The sequence below is a fragment of the Hemitrygon akajei genome, chromosome 24 (genome assembly GCF_048418815.1).
Source record: "Hemitrygon akajei chromosome 24, sHemAka1.3, whole genome shotgun sequence".
Classification (NCBI taxonomy): domain Eukaryota; kingdom Metazoa; phylum Chordata; class Chondrichthyes; order Myliobatiformes; family Dasyatidae; genus Hemitrygon; species Hemitrygon akajei.
The window spans coordinates 49,093,524-49,117,411 of NC_133147.1; positions in this window are offsets into that span (position 1 = coordinate 49,093,524).

The following is a 23,888-nucleotide window of genomic DNA, read 5'->3' on the forward strand; positions in this document are numbered from 1 at the left end:
TTAGTTTCTACCTTCAGGGAACTATGCACCATTATTCCTAGATCAGTCTGTTCTACTGCATTCTTCAATGCCCTATCATTTATCATGGATGTCCTATTTAGATTATTGTTACGTACTCGTGACACGTGACAGTGGTATCCTTGTCACGTGACTGGGGTTGAAGTTATACTGGACTTGAGGTAATGGTCTTGTGATGGTGGAGTGACGTCATTTTCCCCACCAGTAGAAGTCATGTGACAGGTTTTTTTTACAGGGTATAAAAGGAAGACTCCACCCTGTGGGGAGGGGCAGTTCGTGGCTGGATTTGCCAAGTTGACTTCATGCCACTGTGTGATTGAATGTGATGACGCAGTTTAGTTGAAAGATGAAGTTTTATCTAATGCCTAAAGTTTAAAAGGTCATTGCCAGCAGTTTCTTTACTGTGGAGAGTGAAGATAAAAGTTCGGAAGTTAAAGATCGAGGAGAATCGATTTTCGACGGTGGATTGGGTTCGACCTTGTGTGATCCTCATTCGGAAGGATTTCGTTGACTGTTCTCGCGTTAATCTCTGCGGGAAAGCAGGAGATTGAGAACAGTGTGGAAGGAAAGGTAAGTGCCTTTAAGCCGTTACGTTTCATAAAATTCTACGTGGGAAGAGTTCGATGTCGGGGATCAAAGGAAAACGACGTGGAAGAGAATTTAAATCGCCTTAAAAAGTCTCTCCTTTTAAATGGACTGAGCATTTTGAACTTTTGGCAATATCGCTTTAAACAACTGTTTTTGCAACATCGCTTTAAGAACTGTGAAGCTGCCGCACAGCAGCTGTTTTCCGGTTACTTTAGTGTTTGTATACTTTTGGGGGGTTTGTTTTCAGTGTTTATTAAACGTGTTATTTGTTATATAAACCCATTGCTTAACTCACATATATTTATTGTTGCCTGAATACGTAACATAAATATAGGGGCTCGTCCGGGATTGTATTGTTTGAGTTTAAATGCTTGTTAACTTTTGAGTCGGTGTTTTGGTAACGGGGAATACTCGATTCTTTTGTTTGATTGGCTTGTGACTGGTATTCTGCAACGATGAATATTGATGAGTTTCTGGCTTCACCAGGTGCAGAATTGTTAGCGAAGGCGAAAAAAACTGAGGTGTCTGAGAAAGCTAGTAGATTGCAACTTAAAGGTATTTTGCAGACTACGTCAAAGGCTGTTATACAGTGAAAAATCGCGTCTCAATATGTGGATTCGGGTGTTTTTGATGATTCGGTTTTAGAATCGTTTCCAATAAGTAATTTGGAGATGCAGTTGCAAATCGAACAAATGTTGTTAGAGCGTTGTAAATTAGAGGCTGAACAAAAGCAGAAAGAATTTGAATATGCAATGGAGGAATTAAGGTCTGGGAAACATTCTGGTTCTAAAAAACCGTTTGTTGCTAGTCAAGAAATTAAATTGGTCCCTCCATTTAGTGAAACAGAAGTGGAAAGATATTTTCAACATTTTGAAACTATTGCTCGGATGTCAGAGTGGCCGAGAGATAAATGGTCATTGTTGTTACAGAGTGTAATTAAATGTAAAGCACAACAAGTTTACACAGCTTTAACTGCTGAGCAAGCATTAGATTATGATATTGTGAAAACGCATAAACTCAAAGCGTACGAATTAGTCCCAGAAGCTTATAGGGAAAGATTCAGAAGTTTGAAGAAGTCTGTGGAAAAGACTTACGTGCAATTTGCCTATGATAAAGCTGTGTGTTTTGAGAGATGGGTTTCTTCTAAAAATGTAAATGGGGACAATGATACATTGAAAGAGCTGATTTTAATGGAGGAATTTAAAAGAAGCATTCCTGTTGAAGTAAGGACCTACTTAAATGAGAGGGATGCTGATTAATTGCAGGACTGTGCTAGATTCGCTGATGAGTATGTTTTAATCCATCAGAATAAATTTCCTCAGGGCAGAATTTTTAAGAGGAAAGATAATATGAAGACTCAAGGTAAATCAGAAATTAAATCAGAGGTTAATAAGAAAGGTAAGGAGGAAGGAAATCCTGTGAAGGAAAGACAGTTTGGTCTTATTTGTAACTATTGTAAGAAGCCTGGCTATGTAATAGCTAACTGTTTCAAATTGAAAAAGAAAGAGAAGGAAGCAGTTCCAGATGCTTGTGTGCAACATATTGAAGCACCTGTTAAATTACAGGGTTTGGTAAACACAAATGAGGCTTTGTTAGAGTCTGACCAAGTTAGAAAGGGATATGATCATTTTATAACTGAAGGGTTTGTATCCTTGAAAGAAGGATCTACTCTGGTGCCAATAAAAATCCTTAGGGATACTGGAGCTTCTCAATCACTGATGTTAGACAGTGTGTTGAAGTTTAATGAAGAGAGTGATACTGGTGAGGTAAATTACGTAAGAGGTGTTGGGAGTAATTTTATGCCTGTACATTTACATAAAGTAAATTTAAAGTCAGGGTTAGTTACAGGATTTGTTAAAGTAGGATTACAACATAGCTTAACCGTGAAGGGTATTTCTTTATTGTTAGGTAATGACTTGGCAGGTGGACAAGTTTTTCCTGAAGTGCATTTGACAATGGAGTCAGAGGAACCAGAGATGAATTCTAACACAGATTTTTCCTGTGTTGTGACTAGAGCTATGGCTAAAAAGATTGGTGTGCAGAATGAGGTTGTTACTCAGGACTGTTCGCCTCAGGATCCGAGTTTTGAGGATGTGTCAGAGACTTTCTTACCTTCGTTGTTTGAACAAGATTCTGGGAATATGTCTGACGATGAAGATTTATCTCTGTCTCGGAAGGAGATGATAGCAGAGCAGAATAGAGATCTTGAGATTATAAAATTAAGAGAACAATCTTTACTAGGTAGTGAAATTGAGAAGGTGTCAGTAGGATATTACTTGGAAAAAGGAGTGTTGATGAGGAAGTGGAGGTCGCCTACAATTCCTGCAAGTGAGGAATGAAATGTTGTTTACCAGGTAGTTGTTCCTAAAGTTTATCGGAATGAGATTTTGACTTTAGCTCATAGTGTGCCTTTAGGTGGACTTCAAGGGGTAAGGAAAACAGTGGACAAGATTTTAAAACATTTTTATTGGCCTGGTCTAAGAAAAGATATGGCGATGTTTTGTAAAACGTGCCATACTTGTCAAATTGTGGGTAAACCAAATCAGGTTACACCAGTAGCTCCATTACAACCTATTCCAGCATTTGGTGAACCGTTTTCTAAAGTTATTGTAGATTGTGTTGGTCCATTACCAAAGACAAAAACTGGTTATCAGTATTTGTTGACTATCATGTGTACTTCGTCTAGGTTTCCAGAGGCAGTACCACTTAGGAATATAAAAGCTAAAACTGTGACGAAGGCTCTTATAAAATTCTTTACTTATTTTGGATTACCTAAGAAAGACAAACTGATCAAGGCAGTAATTTTATGTCTGGATTGTTTCAACAGATAGTTTATAAATTGGGAGCTAAGCAAATCACTTCTGCATACCATCCAGAATCGCAAGGTGCCTTGGAGAGGTTTCATTCTACCCTCAAGAATGTGATTAGGACATATTGTGTGGAAAATGAAAGTGACTGGGATGAGGGTGTAAACGTACTTTTATTTGCAGTAAGGGAATCGGTACAGGATTCTTTAGGTTTTAGTCCATTTGAACTTGTGTTTGGGCATAGAGTTAGAGGACCTTTAGCTTTATTGCAAGAACAGTGGATTAGTAAGGAAGTACACACTAATTTGTTGGACTATGTTTTGAAATTTAAGGACAGGTTACATAAAGCTTGTAGCTTAGCCAAGGAAAATTTAAAGTTGGCTCAGGAGAAAATGAAAACTTGGTATGATAAAGAAGCTAGGATGAGGATGTTTAAGCCTGGAGATAAGGTGTTGGTTCTTTTCCCAGTGCAGACAAATCCTTTACAAGCTAGATTTCATGGTCCTTATGAAATTGTGTTTAGAATCAATGATGTGGATAACGTAATAAAAACTCCAGATCGTAGAAGGTCAACACAACTTTGCCATATAAATATGATTAAACCATATTTTGGGAAACAATCTGATACTGTGACTGTTGTGGTTAGTGAGAATGAGTTTGATTTAACTAGGAACATGATAGATGATTCATCTGACATTCATTCTAAATCTAACATTGTTTCTGTTAGGTTACCAAATTCAACCATTTTGGAAAATATGGATGAGAAATTAGCACATTTACAGCTAGAGCAGAAACAGCAGATGAAGGAATTGATTTTTAAGTATAAGGATTTGTTTCCAGATGTTCCGAGAAGGACTCCTATAGCTTCACATGATGTAGATGTTGGAGATGCCAAACCTTTCAAACAACATCCATATAGGATGAACATGGAAAAATGTGAACTTGCTGAGAAAGAAATTGAATACATGTTAGAGAATGATATTATTAGACATTCTAACTCGAATTGGAGTTCGCCATGTGTTATGGTGCCAAAACCTGATGGTAGTATTAGGTTTTGTACGGACTATAGGGAGGTGAATGCTGTAACGAAAACAGATGCATATCCAATTCCTAGAGTATGTGATTGTGTAGATTGTTACGTACCCGAGACACGTGACAGTGGTACCCTTGTCACGTGACTGGGGTTGAAGTTATACTGGACTTGAGGTAATGGTCTTGTGCAGGTGGAGTGACGTCATTTTCCCGCCATTAGATGTCATGTGACAGGTTTTTTTTACAGGGTATAAAAGGAAGACCCACCCTGTCAGGTGGGGCAGTTCGTGGCGGGATTTGCCAAGCTGACTTCATGTCCCTGAATGATTTAATGTGATGACGCAGTTTAGTTGAAAAATGAAGTTTTATATAATGCCTAAAGTTTAAAAGGTCATCGCCAACAGTTTCTTTACTGTGGAGAGTGAAGATGAGAATTTGGAAGATAAAAATCGAGGAGAATCTATTTTCGACGGTGGAAAGTTCGACCTTATTTGATCCTCATTCGGAAGGATTTCGTTGACTGTGCTCGTGTTAATCTCCGCCTGGATAGCGGGAGATTGAGAATAGTGTGGAAGAAGAGGTTAGTGCCATTAAACCATTACGTTTTATAAAATTCTTCGTGGGAAAGTTCGACGCCGGGGATAGGACAACGACGTGGAAGAGAATTTAAATCGCCTTAAAAAAGTCTCTCCTTTTAAATGGACTGTGAGCTTTTGAACTTTCGGCATACCGCTTTAAAGAACTGTTTTTTTTTTCAATACCGCTTTATAGACTGTTTGGACTGCAACGCTATTAAGAACTGTTTACCCTGTCGCACAGCAGCTGTTTTCCGGTTACGTTTGAGTTTGTTTACTTTTGAGGGGGTTGGTTTTCAGTGTTTAATAAAAGTGTTATTAGTTATGAAAACCCTTGCCTAACTCATATGTATTTACTGTTGCCTGAATACATAACAAGATAAAGTTGGAAAAGCAAAGTTCCTTACAAAGATTGATTTATTGAAAGGGGTATTGGTGTGTTCCATTAACGGACAGAGGTAGAGAGATTTCTGCATTTGTAACTCCATCTGGGTTATATGAGTATAATGTTCTTCCATTTGGGATGAAGAATGCCCCAGGTACTTTCCAGAGGATGATTAACTCTATGATTCAGGGATTGAAAGATACTGATGCTTATATTGATGATTTAGTGACAGGAAATGATACTTGGGAGGCACACATAATTGCGGTGGAGAAATTGTTTTGAAAGGCTTTCAAAAGCTAACTTAACTATTAATTTAGCTAAGAGTGAATTTGGACATGCCACTGTGACTTACCTTGGTTATGTTGTGGGTCAAGGTAAGGTCGCTCTTGTTCAGTGCAAAAATTCGGGCAATTTTAGAGATTCCCCCTCCAACGGGGATAAAAAGCTCTTCGAAGATTTTTTGGGATAGGTTGGATATTATCGGAAATTTTGTAAGAATTTTGCTAATGTTGCCCTTCCATTAACTAACCTTTTGCAGAAGAATGTGAAGTTTGCGTGGACAGTGCCTTGTCAAGAAGCATTTGAAAAATTGAAAACAATGATATGTCAACAACCTGTGCTTAAAGCACCTGACTTTGAAAAACCTTTTTCATTAGCTGTAGATGCTAGTGATGAGGCTGCGGGGAGCAGTATTAATGCAAAGGAATGAGGGTGATTGAGGTTGATCATCCAGTAGCTTAATTTTCTAAGAAATTCAATAAGCATCAAAGAAACTATTCGACAATAGAGAAATAATTATTATCTCTTGTTTTAGCTTTGGAATATTTTGAGGTATATGTTGGTACAGCTCAAAAACCACTTATTGTTTACACTGATCATAATCCGTTAATTTTTCTGAGTAAGATGAAAAACAAAAACAGAAGATTATTAAATTGGAGTTTGAAGTTACAAGAGTACAATATTGTGATAACTTATATTAAAGGTAAAGATAATGTCGTTGCTGATTGTCTATCTCGATGTTGAATGTACAATGTATTTTTCTTAAGTGGTTTTTTCCTGATTGTAACACTCCTACTGTATTGTGAGTGTAAGATGTTATATGATGGTATTGTATTATGTGTATGTTATATAATTTATACATTTGTTTTTCTTGTAAGTAATTGTTAAAATTTTTGTTCTTGTCAGACCAAAAATGTTTTTGTTTGGAGGGAGGTGTTACGTACTCGTGACACGTGACAGTGGTATCCTTGGGTACTGGGGTCCTTTTTTACAGGGTAGAAAAAGGAAGACTCCACCCTGTGGGGAGTGGCAGTTCGTGGCTGGATTTGCCAAGTTGACTTCATGCCACTGCGTGATTTAATGTGCTGACGCAGTTTAGTTGAAAGATGAAGTTTTATCTAATGCCTAAAGTTAAAAGGTCTTTGCCTAGCAGGTTCTTTACTGTGGAGAGTGAAGATAAAAGTTCGGAAGTTAAAGATCGAGGAGAATCGATTTTCGACAGTGGATTGGGTTCGACCTTGTGTGATCCTCATTCGGAAGGATTTTGTTGACTGTTCTCGAGTTAATCTCTGCGGGAAAGCAGGAGATTGAGAACAGTGTGGAAGGAAAGGTCAGTGCCTTTAAGCCGTTACGTTTCATAAAATTCTACGTTGGAAGAGTTCGACGCCGTGGATCAAAGGAAAAACGACGTGGAAGAGAATTTAAATCGCCTTAAAAAGTCTCTCCTTTTAAATGGACTGAGCATTTTGAACTTTTGGCAATATCGCTTTAAACAACTGTTTTTGCAACATCGCTTTAAGAACTGTGAAGCTGCCGCACAGCAGCTGTTTTCCGGTTACGTTAGTGTTTGTTTACTTTTGGGGGGTTTGTTTTCAGTGTTTATTAAACGTGTTATTTGTTATAAAAACCCTTGCCTAACTCACATATAATTATTGTTGCCTGAATACGTAACATTATTGCTTCCAAAATTTAGCGCCTCACACTTATCAGCATTAAATTCCATCTGCCATCGTTCGGCCCACTCTTCTAACTGACCTAAATCTCTCTGCAAACTTTGAAAACCTACTTTATTATCCAGAACGCCACCCACCTTAGTATCATCTGCATACTTACTAATCCAATTTACCACCCCATCATCCAGATCATTAATGTATATGACAAACAACATTGGAGCCAGTACAGACCCCAGAGGCACACAACTAGTCACCGACCTCCAACTGGACAAACAGTTATCCGCCACTACTCTCTGGCATCTCCCATCCAGCCACTGTTGAATTCATTTTACTATTTCAGTATTAATACCTAACGATCGAACATTTCAAACTAACCTTCCGTGCGGAACCTCGTCAAAGGATGCAAGGGGATGGGAAACAGAATGCCAGAGCAGGTACTGGAGCGGGGGTGAAAATAAATGATGTTAAAAGTTCATGCAGTGTTACAAATAGAAAGGTTGTGTGTGGTGGTAATAATCTTCTGAGGCGTGTCTATTTCAAAGCCAGGAGTATTGTGGGGGAAGGCTGACGAGCTGCGGGCGGGGAATTGCTAGTCAGGGAAAATGTTACAACAGTACTCAGGCAGGACAGATTAGAGGGCTTGTCTCCCGAGGCCATATGGGTGGAAAGGTATACCCACATTAATGGTGTTGCTTTATAGACCACCCGATAGACAGCGAGAATTGGGGGAGCAAATCTGCAGAGAGATAGCAGAAAACTGCAGGAAAAATAAAGTTGTGATAGTGGGTGATTTTAATTTTCCACATATTGATTTGCACTTCCATACTTTTAAAGGTCTACACGGGTTAGTGTTTGTAAAATATGTTCTCGAAAGTTTTCTAAATCAATATATAGAGGTACCAACTAGAGAGAATGCAATATTAGGTCTCCTATTAGGAAACGAGTTAGGACAGGTGACGGATTGGTGTGTAGGGGAACACTTTGGTTCCAGTGATCATTAGTTTCAACTTGATCATGGACAGAGATAGATCTGGTCCTCGGGTTGAGGCTCTAAACTCGAAAAAGGCCAAATTGGAAGATAAGATAAAAGATCTAAAAGCCTGGAATGGGACAGGTTGTTTTCTGGCAAGGATCAGATTGGTAAGTAGTAGGCCTTCAAAGGAGAAATTTTTAGAGTGCAGAGTTTGTATGTTCCTGTCAGGATTAAAGGCAATGTGAATAAGAATGATGAACTTTGGTTCTCGAGGGATATTAGAACTCTGATAAAGAGAGAGAGAGAGAGAGAGAGAGAGAGAGAGAGAGAGAGAGAGAGAGAGAGAGAGAGAGAGAGAGAGAGAGAGAGAGAGAGAGAGAGAGAGAGAGAGAGAGAGAGAGAGAGAGAGAGAGAGAGAGAGAGAGAGAGAGAGAGAGAGAGAGATGCATGACATGTATAGGAAACAGGGAGCAAATAAGGTAATTGAGGAGTATAAGAAGAGCGACAAAATACTTAAGAAGAACTCATGAGGGCTAAACGAAGATATGAGTTTCTTTTGGCAGTCAAGGTGAAGGATAATCCAAAGAGCTTCTGCAGGTATATTAAGAGCAAAAGGATAGTACGGGATAAAATTGGTCCTCTTGAAGATCCGAGTTGTCGGCTATGTATGGAACCAAAAGAAATAGGGGAGATCCTAAATGTTTTTCTTTTCTGTGTCTGTCTTTACTAAGGAAACTGGTATGGAGTCAATGGAAATAAGGCAAACAAGCAATGAGCTCATGGAACCAATACTGATTGTAGAGGAGGAGGTGCTTACATCTTGAGGCAAATCAGAGTAGATAAATCCCCAGGAGCTGACAGAATATTCCCTCGGACCTTGAAGGAGACTGGTGTGGAAATTGCAGGGGCCCTGGCAGTTATATTTTAAATGTCGGTATTTACGGGTGAGGTGCCGGAGGATTGGAGGATAGCTCATGTTTGTCCGTTGTTTAGAAAAGGCTCTAAAAGTAATCGGGGAAATACTAGGCCGGTAAATTTGACGTCGGTAGTAGGTAAATTATTGGAAGGGATACTAAGAGACAGAATCTACACGTATTTGGATAGACAGGGACTTATTGGGGAGATTCAACTTGGCTTGGTGCGTGGTAAGTCATATTTAACAAATCTATTAGAGTTTTTCGAGGAGGTTGCCAGGAAAGTGGATGAAGGGAAAGAAGTGGATGTTTCTACATGGACTTCAGTAAGGCCTTTGACAAGGTCCCGCATGGGAGGTTAGTTAGGAAGATTCTGTCGCTAGGTGTACATGGTAAGGTAGTAATTTGAAATAAACATTGGCTCAATGGGAAAAGCCAGAGAGTGGTAGTGAAGGATTGTGTCACTGAGTGGACGCCTGTGACTAGTGGTGTGCCACAGGGATCATTGCTGGGTCCATTGTTATTTGCCATCTATATCAATGATCTGGATGATAATGTGGCAAATTGGATCAGCAAAATTTGCTGATGATTCAAAGATTGGAGGTGTAGTGGACAGTGAGGAAGGTTTTCAAAGCTTGCAGAAAGATTTGGACCAGTTGGAAAAATGGGTTGAAGAATGACAGATGGAGTTTAGTACAGAGACGTGTGAGGTACTGCACTTTGAAAGTACGAGTCAAGGTAGAACATGGCAGGTAAATGGTAGGGAACTCTGGAGTGCAGTAGCACAGAGGGATCTGGGAATACATATACAAAATTCGCTAAAGGTGGCGTCATAGGTAGATAGGGTCGTAAAGAGAGCTTTTGGTACATTGGTAAATCAAATTTCTGAGTACAAGGGTTGGACTGCTGTGGTGAGGTTGTATAAGTCATAGATGAGGCCGAATTTGTAGTGTTGTGTGCAGTTGTGGTCCCCAAGTTACAGGAAGGATATTAATAAGGTTGAAAGAGTGCAGAGAAAGTCTACAAGGATGTTGCCGGGAATTACGAAACTGAGTTACAGAGAAAGGTTTAATAGGTTAGGACTTTATTCCCAGGAAGAATGAAGGGGATTTCTTAGATGCATATAAGTTTATGATGGGTATAGATAGAGTGAATGTAAGCAGGCCTTTTCCAATGAGGCTAGGGGAGGAAAAAAAAACAGAGGACATTAAAGTGTTCCCTTCATCGAAAAGTGTTAAGAGAACATGGGGGGCGCTCCTTCACACAGACTGTGGTGGGAGTGTGGAATGATCTGCCAGATGAAGCGGTAAATGCGGGCTCGATTTTAACATTTAAGAAAAACTTGGACAGGTACATGGATGAGAGGTTTAGGGAGGGATATGGTCCAGGTGCAGGTCAGTGAAACGAGGCAGAACAATGGTTCGGCAAAGCCAAGAAGGGCTAAATGGCTTCTTTCTGTGCTGTAATGTTCTATGGTTCTAAATGACTAACCAGGGAATTAAATCTGCACTTTAGGGGAATTCCGCCATCAGAAGAGACAATATTCGGTGTATTGATGATCAAAGCAATGTATTAGTTAATGAGGATTCAAAGTTCAGGAATTTTAATGTTGTAAAAAGAACGAAATAATTATTTCTCCAGATCCGCTCCAGCACATAAAGAAACAAATAAGAGAAGGAAAACAATAATAAAAAACAGAATAAATGAAAATACATCATCATTATTATTATGTGCCACGTCTCATGAGGTAAGCGATCATAATTTATAACTATGATTGTTTTTGTAAATTTTTTCTCAACAGAAGTGATTTGCTTTTACCTTCTTCTGGGTAAGACGGGTGACCCCAGCCATTGTCAATACTCTTCCGAGATCGTCTGCCTGGTGTCTGTGGTGCATAACCAGAACTTGTGATATGCACCACCTAATCCCATGGCTTCACGTGCCCTGATCGGGGCATAGCAAATGTTACACCTTGGACAACGGAGACCAGCGGGTTAGCAGAGGGAAGGGGTAATTTACACTTCCGTTGGTAGAGGCGCATATCCACCGCAATACCCAATACATTTCCAGTAAGGAGGTGTAAAAGAGAACGAAATAATTACTACCTCAGATACGACCTGGCGCTAAACAACTGAATAAGATCAGGAGCACAAAAATTAAAACATTTTAAAAAACTGTAAATACACAAGATAGCTAATTAACCATAGATTGATTGTATGCCCATAAATTTTCGCCAGGCACAAGGTGCGTCTGAAAGGAGATAATGATAGTTGGGGCTGGGGGATGGAGGTGCTGTAGTGTGGGTTAGCGGGTGGACGAGTTGATCAAACTGCGTAAAGCAAGGGATCCAAAACTACAGTCGGGGATAAACGTACTGAGGTACTCCATTCAGCTTAATATTCCCTGTTCAAAATTCTGATTTTCGATGATGAAATATTGCCCCACAATGCAGGTGAACGGAGTTTACAGCACCTCCCTCATCTGCTGCTTGAACTTCCTTTGAGTCACGACGTAAAGAGCTCGTGCAGCAGCTCAGGAGCTGCAGCATGTAGCCCAGCACCCTTATGGTCAAAGGTGAGGACATAAGCACAAACATGGAATATGCCAGATATGATAGAGCATCCACACAGTGTGCACCATAAATACCGTCCACAACAAGATGAAATTGTCCAACACAACCAACAGTAAAATAAGCGACTTCATATGGCTCTACTTCTCCGGGTCTTTGGAACTATCCTCATTGCTGTGACTCCAGAGTCTCCTCCGGGCTCTGCTCACCACTAACACGTGTCTGATGGTCAAAGCATTGAGCAGAAGAATGACTACAAACGGGATCACAGGCGTTAGGTGGTAGCTACTGAACACGACTACTGTCCAGGGCACTGAGAGCAGCACACCGTATCTTCCTTTGCAAATCCAAAGGAAGTTACTAAGCTGGTATTTTCCTGAGAGCAACAAATACCAGAAAATACTAGAAAATGTTTTTAAACAGCTCAGCCCGGCCACAGTCCCCAGAACCACAGCCGCCGTTCTCTCTGTGTAATCTTTAGCTTTCAGATAACGGCAGCGAATAGCCACAAATCGGTCAAAGGTGAACGTGGCTGTGAACCAGACGAAACAGTCGTTTGCTGCGTAAAGCAGGGCGGCGTGGACATTACGCAGGGGGATGTTCCTCAGGAAATTAAGCGTTTCCCGAAAAACTATGGAAATCTGCCTCAGTAGCAGGTCGAAGATAACGACCACGAGATCCGTCGTTGCCATGACAATCAGGTTACAATTGACGACTTTAGAAAGACTGCACTTTCCCCGGAACAGGATGTGGTGTTTCAGTCTGATGTCCGTGCTCCGGTCCGTGGACGCCGGACTCCGAGTTTTAAGGGGGTCACTTGCAGAGGTTGGACTAAACTAGAAACACTTGAGGCTCATATTGGAACTGGGAATATAACTGGCCCTGGTATTGAGTGTCGTTGGGGGGGGGGGGGGTCGTCTTGTTAAGATACTCATGGCACAGATGGCTGGTGGACGGCTAGAACGGAATCTTGCCATCCTTGGGGACGCGTTGGAGAACCATGGCTTCTGGGAGCCTTGCTGATAGTAGTCGCAGCGGTCATTGCGGTATGGATTCAGCTGTTTCCCAGGCCAGCTGGGTGGCCGTCAGCCATTCAGAGCTAGGTAGGGGTCCGGTTGTTTTCGTAGCAGCCAAGCTGTCGGCCGTAACGGCTACTCGGAGCTACCCCGATGCAGAGGTGGAACTGTCTATCGTTCCTTGGTGTTTGTCTCTTCCTGTCCACGCCCCCGTGGGGTAAGTCCGGCCGTTCTGCCGTTGCCCTGCGGGGGGATCTGTCCTGCCTGATCCTCGCCTCCGTGGGGTAAGTCAGGCCGTTCTGCCGTTGCCCTGCGGGGGGAATCTGTCTTGTCTTGTCTTTGCCTCTGTTCGGTAGGTCAGGCCGTTCTGCCGTTACACGACGGATGGTCCTGACCCACTTTAGTGTTGAGTTATAGATGAGCCCCGGCTTGTCGGTGGATAAGTCCCGGCTCCATGTTCATGTAAAGTTCCCAGTCTGCCCCAAGCTCCAGTCTCCGAGTTCCCCAATTTCCAAGCTTGCAGCCTCCAGCCTCAAGCCTCGACCGAGCCCTGCAGCCTCCGGCGTCAAGCCTTCAGCAATTTCTTGATTATATCGAAAACATTGATCAGATAAATTTGAGTTCAATCTATTTACTTTTTGTGGTGTAATATATAATTGACGTAAAAAGTTATATTGTACTAATGTTAGTCGAACATTTATTGTATTTGTCATACTGTCAAGACATAATCTTGACCAACTTGTTTCAAAAATTTTAATATTCAAATCAGGTTCCCATTTTTGTCTTGACATGAATTCCTAGTTTAATTGCCTGTTTTTGAATCAAATTATACATAGCAGAAATAATTTTTAAAATTTTTCCTTTATGAATTAAAGTTTCTATTTCATTAGGTTTCGGCAATAACATTGTTTGACCCAGTTTATCTCTTAAATATACACTCTACTTGGTCTTGTTTTAAAATTCGACCTTTTTGGACAATTTTAAGAATTTTACTGGAACAAATTATTGGAATACAACTTCCACATAATCCAACATTATTTTTACTAGGCGATATTGAAGGGATAAAATCGAAATCCAAATTGAATAAATATCAGAAGGAATGCCAAAAAAAATTGCATTAACAGTAGCCAAAACGGCTATTGCAGTTACTTGAAAAAATCGGATTCATACTTAAATATAGATCGTTGGAAGAATGAAATTATTAGCTGCATTACACTTGAAAAAATTACTTATAATTTAAGAGATAAATATGAAATATTTCTGAAAATTTTATGCCCTTATTTACAAAAGATAGGATTAAATATATAGGTGCTCCGAAAATAAAATTATTGGTTATCTGGGGAAAGAAAGAAATATACATATTAAAGCTATTATGAACTCCATGGAGCATGTTGGGATCTTCCGATATCCAGGAATTCTTTCTTCTTTTTTCTTTCTTTCTTTCTTTCTTTCTTTCTTTCTTTCTTTCTTTCTTTCTTTCTTTCTTTCTTTCTTTCTTTCTTTCTTTCTTTCTTTCTTTCTTTTTTCTTCTCTTTTTTTTCTATAGGGATATGCTAGTGGGGAGGGGTTAAGGGGAAGGGGGAAGTGTTGATTTTTTTTTCTTTCAGTAACCTATTTGAAAATTCAATTTAAAAAATTATATTAAAAAAAGCCTGCAGCCTCAAGCCTCGACCCAAGCCTCAAGACCCAAAGTTCCTAGCCAAGCCTCGTCACGTCCTCGCCTGGGTTTGGAGGTCCGAGCTCGAGGCAAGATCCAGGTTCTGGGTCCTTGTCCAGTCTTGAGCTCGGAGTCTACCCCAGGCTCCTTGTTCACAGTCCCTCGTCCTGATCCTGCTTCCGCTGCCGAAAGTTTATTCCGTCCAGTTCTTGGTTTCCTTCTCGTCCTGTTTCCGAGACTCCAGTGTCTGTGTTCTGCAGTTGGGTCCTGATTCAACACCCAACTTATGACACTGGATCACAATCGTCAGCAGTTCAATATCGGGATGGAAAGAAACACAAATGAGTGGACAGGTAATTAATTCAGATTCACAGAGAGGGAAATATAGAAAACTGGTCCGGGACACAGAGTAGAAGATTTTGGTTTCCTGAGCATCGGCAATATCTGCTGGGGGTGGTGGGGAGGGGAGTTGGTGGTAGACCATACGTCCGTGAAGTCGACAAGTGACTGGAAAACACCATCATCACGCAACCAACACGGAGCTGAGCAAACCTTTTCCCGGATTTCGGTAAAGATGGATTGTGATTTGGGCTCCGAATTGGTCATTGAAATGGAATTGGTTTATTATTGCCACATTGGTATGCCAATGTACAGTTAGAACCGCAGAACAGAAACTGTCCCACAGCACGGAGATAGTATTCTCAGACATTCTACCTCCTGACTGATGGAAGAGGGGAGAGGAAAGATGGGCTGGTGCGGGCAGGGTCTTTGTTGAATGCTTTACAGAGTCAACAAACGGTGTGAACAGACTGCATTGGGAGAAACGGATGGCGGTTGGGTTCGGTGATGAGCTGAACTGTGCACACATTTTATTTCAATCCGTAAAATGAGTTTTAGATTAATTAATCGGGTCTCTAATTTGAGTAGTTTGAGTACTGTAATACTTTCTGTTGTTCTTCGGCCATTGTCTTATAATTAATCAATCTCTCTCAAAAGATAATTGGCAATTTTGCTATTTCAAACTACCCACCTAAACTGTTGTACTTAGTACCCGAAACTATAAGGGATGCTTACTCTTTTGACACTTTCAAACGCCAACTCAATACCAGTGTAAGCTTGCCCTGAACTAACATTGCTTTGTACTTTCTTCTCTCTTTTTTATATTTCAGTTGCACTCTATCAAATTGATAAGCTCTTTGAACTGCACCATATGCCCACTAAATAAGTTATTGTTATTATTATATTATTAATAAACACGGCATTCAAAACGATGATCCACGCATACGGATCTTGTCTAGGTATTACAATCTTCCTTAGTTACTGAAGACGATTGTCTGTCTTAACTGGAACACGCAATGCAATCCGTATGCATCAGACCTCTTATCGGAGTCCGTGACCACCGCTTCTTATCTGCTCGATGCTCGAGTCGCTGTAGAGGAAAGTACTTCGAACGGCAAGCAGAGCGGGAACGGGATAATAAATTGTTGAATTGTCCGGAGTAAAGTGTAGATCCGAATGTCTACTGTAATCCAAGGATTATCTGCGAAAATAAAGTGAGCCATACTGAAGACACCCTTCCCCATCGCTGTAACATTCCACACTCCTCTTTTCCGATCCTCAGACATCCCCTTTCAGTGTTCCCAGATTCCAGAGGATGACTAGCAATAAACACGCTGCGGATCTAACCGGTTATTCTTCGCAGCTCCCCAATTATTGTCTGACGCCGTGGAACTGCTGCGCTCTGTATGATCCACAAGGGCTGGTCCCACTGACACTGAGACACTTCATCAAAAGTAGCAATTTTAAAAAGAGCTGCAAATCCCCCAGTGTCACAACAGGCTCCATGCGGTCTGACGTTAATTGCAAGCGCTCAACAAATGCCTACGGTTAACCCTTTTGAATCCGGATTGCTGGAGCAGCACAAGTTAACAGGGTGATGATGACCAGGTTGTATATCCACCCATCGGTGAAGGAGGCACAAAGAACTGAAAGCAGGTTCTACCAGCTCACAACCACACCTTTAAAATATTAAACATTTCACCAGGACGATAAGATGGATTCTTGACCTCAACATCTGTCGAGCTCTGTCTTCGCAATTTGTCTTTTGCCTGCGTTGTACTTGCTCAGTACATGCAGCACTTTACTCTGCCCCTTGTTATTGTATGATCGAGATCCCCAATGTTTGTTGCAATGTTTTGTTTCCTATGATCGATATGTAATGCAAGTTTGCTTTTTCAAAAGAACGTCGGTACATGTGGCAATGTACCATCAACGTTTCATCATGGAGGAGGCTACGTAGCATCCACGGCAGTACGAACAGATTCGAAAGCAGTTACTTTCACCGAGAAAGAAGGCGGATCAGCACCTCCAACCACCCCACCTCCCATCCTCCACACCCTCACCACTACATTATTGTAGTGTTCTCATTCCGGTGTAAAAAACTCTGAACCAAACACCGGGTTTAAACCGTAGTCAATGAGGCACGATCCCAGTACGATTAACTGTTTACTGTTCACACTTCCACATTAACGTATGGTGAAAAGTGTTGATAAACCAATATCAAATATATACAGTATTTGTTTCCTTTTTGGCATCGCATTTGCATCATAATTACTGGTAAAATTAAAACTGCAACAAACTATATTACATTAAAATACAACATACAGTCAGAATCTACCTGGGCCATCAACTGGCTTTCAATACACTTCAACGCTTTCAATAACAAAGAAAACAAACTTTATCAACCGTCATTACTTTTAACAGAATCAGCGTTGACATTTTTACTTCAACATATCGATTATCTTATAAACTTAAGGCGTTGCTTCCATGATGTTTCTTAGTGCGTAGAAAGAAAACTTTTCTCCCGTTGATCCTGCACACACAAGCCCCCTTCTTCCCGTTTCTCCAAACCGGTATTTTCCCACAAGGCGCGGCGAAACCGGGCGTGACGTCATCGCATGCCACGATACATTACAGACAACGAATTTATTTTCAACAACCTTAACTTTAACTAGAAAATAATTACAAACGAATTACTAAAGCGAAAATGTAATAAAGCGAAACAAATGCATTTAGGGCAGCACCCCTCCTCCCCACCCTCCCCGTCTGGCCTTTGTAAGGTCACTATGAACATAATATAAAACTTCAGTCTCTAAATCTGTCTTTAGGTAGAAGTAGAACGACTTCTGCAACTGGTCTTTGGTAAGTTTTCACATCACCTTGGTCAGAAATTTTCAACTCGACCTTCCTGACATGTCCATCCCTACCAGGGAATGTGGCAGTGATTCTGGCCATTGGCCAGCAGTTGCGGGCGATCTGCTTGTCCCTGAGCAGGACTAAATCTCCAACTTGAAGATCGCAGCGAAGTTCTGTCCACTTTTGTCTGTGTTGTAAAAAAGGTAGATATTCATGTCTCCAATGGGACCAGAACTGATTTGCGAGAGCCTGAACCTGTCTCCATTGCTTTGAGTACAAGTCCTTATCTGAGAAGTCCCCAGGTGGAGGGGGAACTCCTACCTTCTGCGTAAGGAGAATTGATGGCTTGAGGTTGAAGGGGCTTTCCGGGTCAGAAGACACAGGTAGCAGTGGTCGTGAATTTATAATAGCTGTGACTTCTGCAATTAGTGTGCGCAGTACTTCGTGGGTCAGTCGGGTGCGTTGCTGCAAAAACATTGAATCCAGGATCCTTCTAGCGATACCAATCATCCGCTCCCATGAGCCTCCCATGTGAGAGGCGTGTGGTGTGTTGAATTCCCAGTTGCATCCCTGCTCACAGAGGTACCTTTGCACCGTCTTGTCCATCCCGAGCTCCTTGGACGCTCCAACAAAATTCGTGCCGCAATCAGACCTTAACTGTTTTGCAGGACCTCTTAGTGCAAATAAACGCTGGAGAGCATTAATGCAGCTGGATGTATCCAAAGATTCGATTACTTCAATGTGTACCGCTCTTGAGCTCATGCAACTGAACATGATGGCCCACCGTTTGCTCTCTGCTTGTCCTCCTCTGGTGCGTCTACTGATGATAGTGCAGGGACCAAATACATCTGGCCCCACATATGTAAAAGGAGGGCAGGCGTTCAGGCGTTCTGGTGGGAGGTCCGCCATACGTTGAACTTCGAGCTTCATTCGGAGTTTCCTGCAGGTTATACATCTGTGAAGTACTGAATCGATCAGTGTTTTGCCTCCTTAGATCCACAGTCCCGCTGCCCTGATTGCTCCCACTGTCAGGTGATCACCTGTTCTTGTGATGGCGTGTGAGCAGTAAGGACACGTGGCTGTCTTTGGGCAGGATTACTGGGATCTTTTCTGCAGCTGAAAGGTGAGAGTGTATTAACCGGTCTCCAATGCAAATGAGGTCGTTCTTCGTGATCGGGCTGAGTTTCCTCAAAGGGCTGTCCTTTGGTATAGGTTTATTAGCTTGGAGGGCCGAAAACTCCCTTCCAAAGGCTGCTCTTTAAATTGCTTTAAGGATGACGTCCTTTACCTGGGCCAATTCGTCCGCAGTGCGAGGTAAGTTACATTTGTGCCATCCCTTGCATTTACTCTTTTGGGATTAGAGTTTGTGGGATCTGGCCATGTGAATGAGGAACGCAAGTCCTCTCACTAAGGAATTCAAAGTGGAGAACAGCTGAATGCGTTCGGTGATACGCATTGATGCTTCAAGGTAGGTGACTCATGTTTGTATTTGTGGCCGAATTTCCGAGTCTCATTTGGGTTCGATCAGCTCAAATGTCTCGCTCATTTGAGTTTATCTGTTGGTGGAGCAAGTTTATCATCATGCTCAGTTTGAGCGAAGATTGACTGTCCCAGTGTCTTGTTAGTTACTTTACTACATTTCTTGAAGCCTTGTCGTGCTTGCTTGATACACATGAAGCTTTTGCGGGTTTGAAAAATTGAGTGGCGGCCACTCTCTAGCACGTTAGTCTTGAATGTGTTAACTGTCGGATTGTGTACATTGCCAAGGCACACCTCTCCTATCACCACCCAGCCCAGATCCAGGCGTTGGGTAAAGGGGGCGTCGATTGGTCCATTGACCTGCTGCCTGACGTTGTGCACCTGGAGAAAGACTCTTCCGAGTAGCAGGGGTATTTCTGCTTTTGGATCCAGTTCTGGGATGTGCTTGGCAATGTGGTGGAGATGCTGCTGATGTCGCACTGCACTTGGCGTCGGGATCTCGGCACGGTTATTCAACATTTCTTTGCACTCTAAGAGCGGTGGGAGACAGATGACAACTTTACCATCCAGCAACTCGAGCCGGAAGCCTTCTGCCTTCCTGCCATATGTTGCTACGCTGCCTGAGCAAGTTCTAAGGTAGTATGGGAACTGATTAAACTCTACGTTGAACAAGCCGAAGAACTCTGGTCTGACTATTGAGCGATTGTTCTGGTCGTCCAGAATTACATAGGCTTTGATGGCCTTGTCTTTGACTCCCTCAGGGTACACCTTAGTGAAGCAGATCTTTGAACAAGAACGGATTGACTGACCTTGACCGCAAACTTCTGTGCAGCTCGAGCTGACAACAGTTGTCTTGGAGTGATCTTCTCCCTCCCCGTCGTCCTCTTGTGAGGGTGAAGGAGCTTTGTCGGTTTGCGGTAACGGGCCCGGATGCATGGCCCCATCGTGATTAGTGCTATTACATTCCGAGCACCTCACGGGGATCGTACACTCTCTAGCGAGGTGAGAGGTAGAGGAAGAGCATTTAAAACATATATATTTTTTTCTCCTTGAGAAAGGCCATTCTCTCGTCAAAGGGTTTTTTTTTTCTAAACGTTCTGCATTTTTGAGGGGGTGGGGTTTGTTGTGCAATGGACAATTCTTGCTAGGGTCGTTGTTAGTTGTGGAGACTTCAGTTTTATGCACCGAGACATGTTTATTGATGCTAAACTTATTCGAATTGGATTCGACTGGCTTGCTGTGAATTGTACTGCTACCTTGACACATGAAGCTAGGTCGTTTCGCTTCTTCGCCTCTTTGCTCACAAACCTAGTGAAATACTTAAAGAGAGGAAATCGACCACCGTTCTCTTACTTGAACTCTGAGCCAACAGACACCCACCTTTTTTGCAGCCCAAATGGATGTTTGTCCACGATTGGTCTAATTCCGAATGAAGTATCTAGATATGACAGGCCAGTTAAATAGCGGTCTTCTTTAGCGCCTTCAATCTCTATGAGTAGATCTCCGAGCTCTCTTAGTTTAGTGCATTCTTGACTGACACCCTAAGAAAATGATATAGTGCCGTTTCAGTTATTTCAGGGGCCGCATAGCACTCCCGAAGTCTCTCCCATGCTTTTTGTAAGGCTAACTTGGGGTTCTTGATGTGCACTGAACGCAGGCGTCTCAGCTGTTCGCATGATTCTTTTCCCAGCCATTTTGTCATGAGATCCAACTCTTTGGTTGCTTCGAGCTCGACTCCGCCCGTAGCGTTAGTGAATGAGGAGTACCATGCACGGTAATTTTCAGGCTTATAGTCAAGCTGGTATAGCCCTGAAGTAACGAGATCTCGTCGTGCTAAATACTGTACCATGGGTTCAACTGCAAATGGCACACTGGCTGGGGGAATATGTTGGCGGGCATAAGGCTGAGGGTGTACGTTCGTTATGGAATTTGCTTTTTTGACTTCAGCCTTTGCCTCTTCTCTCGCCAAACCTGGTAAGTTTGGTGTCGAGAAGTATTTGTCATCAGCCCTTTCATTCTTGAATTCGCCACGAAGTTGCAAGGGTAAATTGTCATCCTCAGATGGATGCGGTGCAATTGGGCTTCTCTTTGACTCCTCATGAAATGGGACGTTAGCATATAAGTATGGAGAGGAAGAACGAGTCTTCAGGTCCATTTGAGATCGGACGTAGTGGCTAGTGCGTTCCAGTCTGTCCCTTTCTGAAGTAGATTTTACTTCATCTAGAACGCGCATTTCTTCAGCGCTTTCTAATATTTTTGCTTCCACCCTGGCAGCTTGGGCTTCTCGGCGTAGCGTCAGCACTTCTAACTCTGCTTCTATCCTTACCTTTGCCAACTGGTTTTCGGCTTCTCTGGCAGCTTCTTCCTTTTGGTTTTCGGCTTCTCTGGCAGCCTTTTCCCTTTGGTTTTCGGCTTCTCTGGCAGCCTTTTCCATTTTCAGCTTTGCTTCCTTTTCAGCGTATGACGCTCGCACACTGGCGGATTCTGCTTTAGCTCTTGCGTGGATAGCCTTATATGTAAATGCCCTACTGCTCCTGGCTCTGGATGGCAACGACTTGACGCTGGATCGCGATGCCATCGTACCACTTGTTGAAACACCTGGTAATGCCGCCTTCTCACTGCAGTGTTCTCATTCAGGTGTAAAAACTCTGAACTAAACACCGAGTTTAAACCGTAGTCAATGAGGCACGACTTCAGTAAGATTAACTGTTTATTGTTCACTCTTCCACATTAACGTATGGTGTAAACTGTTGATTAAACAATACGAAATATATACAGTATTTATTTCCTTCTTGGCATCGCATTTACATCATAAATACTTGTAACCTTAAAACTACAACAAACTATATTACATTAAAATACAACATACACTTAGAATCTACCTACGCCATTAATTGGCTTTAAATACACTTCAACATTTATCCAGCAACGCTTTCAATAACAAAGAGAGTAAACTCTGTCAACCGTCACTAATTTTAACAGAATCAGCGTTAACATTTTTACTTCTACATATCGATTACCTTATAAACCTACGGCGTTGCTTCTATGATGTTTCTTAGTGCGTAGAAAGAAAACTTTTCTCGCGCTAATCATGCACACACAAGCCCCCTCCTTCCCGTTTCTCCAAACCGGTATTTCCCGCAAGAGGCACGAAATCGGATGTGACGTCATCGCATAGCGCGATACATCACAGACAACGAAATTACTTTCAACAACCTTAACTTTAACTAGAAAATAATTACAAACGAATTACTAAAGCGAAAATGTAATAAAGCTAAACAACTGCCGTAAGGGCAACACAATTACCATTTCCTGAGATTATCTACTTGCAGTCTCTAGTTTCGCTTTATGAAATGCAATACATTTATGCATATAACATAACTTATGTATTTATATTTATCACCATGTTATTTATTTCATTGTGTTTTGTGCTCTACCGGTTCTTTCGTTCTTCGTTACACTTGTGAACTGAAAATGACATTGAACGTTTGCAAATCTTGAATCATGACCGATTTCCTCATTTACCACTATCCAGCGAGATGGACAAATGACATCACAGCGCTGCCAGCAGGGCTGATAGAATCGTAGTGTGTTATCAGGAAAATGAATCACTTCGAGCAGTACCCTCTCTCACCCTCGCGCCTTGGCCTCCCATCGCCTGATCTGGTGCCACCCCCACCTTCTTCTTTCTTGCACGGTCTTCTGTTCACTCCTATTAGATTCCGCCTTCTCCAGGCCTGTATTTGTGTCACCAATGAACTTCCCAAATCTTTACTTCAACCCGCCCTCCTCCCGGTTTTACACTCCCCTCCTCCACCCTTTTACTCTGACTTATCTTTTCCTTACAGTCCTGTTGAAGGGTCTCAGCCCGAAACGTCCACTGTACGTTTTTTTACACGATGCTGACTGGCCTGCTGAGTTCCTCCAGCATTTTGCGTGTGTTATTTGGATTTTAGTATGTGGAGATTTTGTCTTGTTTGTATACAAATTCCACCTTGACACGTTCAATGTATGGACGATTTAAAATTATACGCTCCTTCATCAATAAATCTAGAGCAATGAAGTCAAACAGTAGAATTATCTGCGGAAAATATCAACAAAAACGTAGGACCAGTTAAGAGTCGAACAGTGGACACAAAGCAATGATCAATAGGGATAGCAGAGCGGCATGATCCAATATAATGATGGATGAATATGAAACATTATTTATTAGGGATATAAACAAGTAAGGAAAATAGACATAGTGCGATAAAGACAAAACCGTCAATAGAATTTACATCAAATCTTCAGAAAATCTGCTTAATGTTGAAAATAGAACAACGGCAATTACCGGATTCGCTAATGTTATATGTTATATCTTTTGGCATAAAATCTCTGTCCAAAACCGAACTGGAAATTTTATAACGGAAGATAAGAAATGAAATGACAAGTTTTAGAAAGCACTATGTACACCCGAACGCAATTAGGTTAATACCGCCGAGAACAGAAGAGGGAGAGAAATAACCAACAAAAACAACTCGTGTCCGCTAAAATTTCTAACAATACATTTCCATCAGCGAAAGCAGGATACAGCACGCCATGCGAGCATAAGCAATTCTGACAAGCAGTACACAATATAACCATATAACAATTACAGCACGGAAACAGGCCATCTCGGCCCTTCTAGTCTGTGCCGATCGCTTACACTTAACTAATCTCACTGACCCGCACTCAGCCCATAACTCTCCA